This window comes from Argiope bruennichi, chromosome X2 (assembly GCF_947563725.1).
Source record: "Argiope bruennichi chromosome X2, qqArgBrue1.1, whole genome shotgun sequence".
NCBI lineage: Eukaryota > Metazoa > Arthropoda > Arachnida > Araneae > Araneidae > Argiope > Argiope bruennichi.
This window is the reverse complement of record NC_079163.1, coordinates 8,199,862-8,203,971: the sequence shown is the minus strand read 5'-3', so window position 1 is coordinate 8,203,971 and position 4,110 is coordinate 8,199,862. Positions and strand designations below refer to the sequence as shown.

At 37.1% G+C, this 4,110-nt stretch overlaps 1 non-coding gene across 1 annotated transcript; it reads right to left on the bottom strand.

Moving 5' to 3' along the window:
* Nucleotides 1-2,496: 2,496 nt before the first annotated feature.
* On the bottom strand, nucleotides 2,497-2,569 carry Trnar-ucu (transfer RNA arginine (anticodon UCU)). Its single transcript has one exon. It is a non-coding gene; the product is annotated as a tRNA-Arg (tRNA).
* Between the last annotated feature and the right edge of the window lie 1,541 nt (nucleotides 2,570-4,110).

Here is a 4,110-nt window from a genome sequence, read left to right as displayed (position 1 = left end):
AGGCCAGATTATCATCCGATAATCCGAATATGGGAAATTGCATCAGCTTTCATTTAATCGTAGTCAAAAAATATTTACTTTACAAAGGCAGAAAGCATTCCCTCCTTTCACTCATCGCGGATGGCGTTAATTTTAGATTTTTATCTGGGAATCTCAAATCATTTATTTTTTGAGGTTACGAGATGACGCAACTTTCAACAACCAAAATTTTTCATCGGTCTTAGCGATAGTTCGATGTGACATAATTTGCTCTCGGATAAAACTGCTTGTTCAAGGTGTGTTATTTGCAGGTTAAAAACAACCAAAGGAAACTATGGGTTAACCGTAAAACAACGTTGCAACCTTTCATAGTGACAAGATATTATTTGACTACTGTAATTTATTTGATATGAGCTGACTTTCAACGGATTTATATTAAAATGGCTTTCCAGAAGTCGTTTTTCAGTGTAACACAGTAGAGGTGTGATAATTTCACTCTACAAAAAATAATAATTAAATTGTTTTTAGTTTGGGTTTAAAATGTGTAACCGAAGAAATATACCACATCAGTTTAGTTGAAATGCACTAAATAATGCGCCGTTTTGAAACAACACAAAGGTTATTTTGCGAGGGATTTCGTACTTTTTACCCTTTCAGGTCTCAGCAAGGTCGTGGATACTCTATAATAATTAGTTGTTTGGGGGCCGGCTTCTGTTTGAAACGAGGAGTGTAGGATTTAAAGCAAGTTATCTCTTAATATTCCCTCCCTTTACATCCTCAAATCCTCGTCTGAAAAAGAATCCGAACCCTTACTGGCCCATCAGCATTGAAATTGCATGATTGGATTAGTAGTAGGATGGTGTAATATCTTGGCCAAGACCGACTAAATAAAAGAGTAACGTAACAAAATAATTCTTTTATTTACAGCCTTACATATTTACAAAAAGCAGCTTGCTCTCATCTAGGTGAATATTATTTACAAACAAATAACAGTTCAACCCCGTAGTATTTACTCGATCAAATCGAAGAATAATTCACCAAAAAAATTCTCTAACAGGCTGTTAGCTCTAAACGGTTACTCCAGGACCACTCCAGAAATCTACCGATCTTTATTGGGTGGATCCTAACACAGAAGACGGAATCACGCGGAGCTTCTCAAAAATCAGGAACAACATTTCCCCACACCGACGTCTCTTCGAATTGCAATTCGAAGCCTTTCTCTTCTTTCCTCTCCCCTAAGAAAAAAAATACAGCACGGCAACGGCAACGTCGTGATGTTTCGGAGTTCCGCGATGTGACAAAGTGGTCACGAGCACCTCCACATCATAATTTGGAATAGATACTTTAATTTGTTAGTTTAGGGAAAAGTTAAATTTAATTGAACTAGTTTGGACGAGCGCAATAAAGCTCTAACGTCATGAAATTTGGTATTTAATTCGTATTATTATTATTTATGATACAATTAATTAATTTAAAAATAATGTTTGTATTATTTATGGAGTAAAATAGAACTTTAGTGGAATTACGTTGCCCGTGCCATAACTATTGGGGCTTTTTTGGGAATAAACTTTCTGAAGGAAAAAATTTCAAGAAATTTCACGCGTGTAGCTCATCGTAGCTATCGGAGGCCAAAACAAATAATTTTGATAAATTTAATCCACCAGATTGGTAACAGAGTTAATTAATTCTCAGTTTTTTAACTGAGGGGAAATTGATATAGACATTGTCTATTGCAGCTCTAGGTCTTTTCCTAGAGCTGGGTACTGCAGGATCATATGCAGGTAGATTAAGTAACTTGTTACGAATCTGGGGCAGTTTTTCGAAGAAATTTATTGATGTTCTTCTAATAAATTCCGAAACAGGTTCAATTTTGAGATCGTCATGTAAGATCTTTCTCCTGATATACCAGGGGGCGTCAACAATTTTCATCAGGTGCCTATTTTGAAAAACTTGCAACCTCTTAATGTTTGTGGCTGATGTCGCCCCCCATATTTGGGAGCCGTACATCAGTATTGGTCTTAAAATAGCTTTGTAGAGCAGAAGCTTGAGCCTAATCGATAGCTTGATCCTAGGAGAAATTAAGCTGTTGAGTTTAACACTCATTCTAGTAGCTTTGGTGAGGGCTGCTTTAATATGACTATTAAAGCTTAATTTTGCGTCTAAAATTAACCCTAAGTATTTGTATTCGTTTACAAAGGGGACGGGTTGGCCGAAAATTTGGATAGGGGCTAGGTCAGGCATATTCACTTTTTTAGTAAACAGGAGGCACGCGCATTTACTTGGGTTGACTTTTATTTTCCAGCCGATGAGCCAGCACTGCAAAATGGTCATGTACTGTTGAATGTTTGCTATGACTATGTTTGGGTCCCTATGCTGTGTAAGAATGGCGGTATCGTCTGCAAAAATTGCTAAGTGACAATTGCTAGCTCTAGGTAGATCGTTAACATAAATGTTAAAAAGAGTTGGAGAGAGTAAACTTCCTTGCAAAATGTTAAGCAAACAACTGCTCTTTCAACCCATCCCTGCCGGGATTCGAACCCGGGACCTTTGGATTAGAAGTCCAACGCGCTATCCACTGCGCTACAGGGACTCTAAAAACAATACAGCATTTTACTTCCATCAGATATCCTCCTCGGTTTTTCTATTGGTGAACTTGAGTTCCCTATCACCCAATAGCTGCTCAGAAATACTTCCTCAATAGTCTCCACTCGATCGAGGGAGCGCCTGTGAATGATCCATTTTTGTAGCTGATACCGGCTGAAGTGCACCTGGGTTCGACTCTTAATGACAACTGTTACTGGTGATTGATTGTTTCTTGATGATTTGGGGAGTCTCTTTATAAGAAAAAAAAATTTAGCATCCTGAGGTTTTGACGTTCTTCTAGCTTAAAGACAAACGACGGGGCTTCAGCACCTGGATAGTAACAAATGATCCACCATAATGACTCTCCTAGTGAAGAAGAGTCATTGCGTCCCTTTTATCCACGTAAGTTCACATCTGGAGGTTCGTATGCACTTAACTATGTGTGGGAAAACGGGCGACGTTACATCTTACATCAATTACCATGTGAGGAAAAAAAGGGAAATGTTATAATGGCAAAACCCAGAGAGTGGCATCTGATCCATACTCATTTTCACGCAACCACACTGGCAGAAGGACGTTTCCCTAGGCCATATTTGTAGTGCATAAGGTTAGCATACATGGTGAATCTTTCGTAGTATTGGGTTTTATAACTTAAACCCTCTAACCCTGAAACCAAGAGCTTTCTAAAAAGCCACTAGGGATTCAAACTATATCATCAGAAGGAGAACTGATTTTGCAGCAAATAAATACCAATTACTTTTGCTAGCCTTAAACAAAGCGCTGCGAAATATCTAAATTATTTAATGATCGTCACCACTTACATCATCTCCTTGTGATGCATGCTGTTGAAGTTTGGTCGTTCGAAATTCAATTCCACCAAAGAACCACCGTGTATGTGCATGGCACTGTTGTACTGTTGCATGACATATCTATCATAATAGAAAAAATGACAACTAGAGCTTTTCGATTTATCAAAACAAAGATCGATGTTTCAAAAGAATCGATTTTTCAATATCAGTTTTAAAAATTGATTTATCGATGTCTCTAAAATAATATTGCAATAAAAAAAAATATTAATCACAAATTTTTTTCCCTATATATGCTGAAAATGCATGTGAACATAAAATTTACAGCCTTTTTTTTTAATAACCATTTCCGCAGTCGATTAAACTATTCTGTTAAGCTGAAAGAGTGAAAAAAACCAGCCATTAGCAGTTAATCATCAGAGGATTCCACTGTTCACCACTAAGACGGATTTAGTTCTTGCTGCTGTCCTGGTCAAAAGATAAATCATTTTCGCTTTCCCTGCTACTCTTCCTCCTTATTACGAAGAGGTAAACATTTACTCATCAGTTGAGGCGAAATGAAGTGAATTACTTTGAAGGCGAAATGAAGTGAATAAATTATGATGAGTAGCTGTCTGCGGACTTCTTGCAAATCATTATGAAATTTTAATGAAGCGATGTCCATATTGTAAAGTCTCGATCCAATAAAAGGTAGCGTTATGATCAAATTCTTTATTTACAGCTTTATTTACATAAATTTACA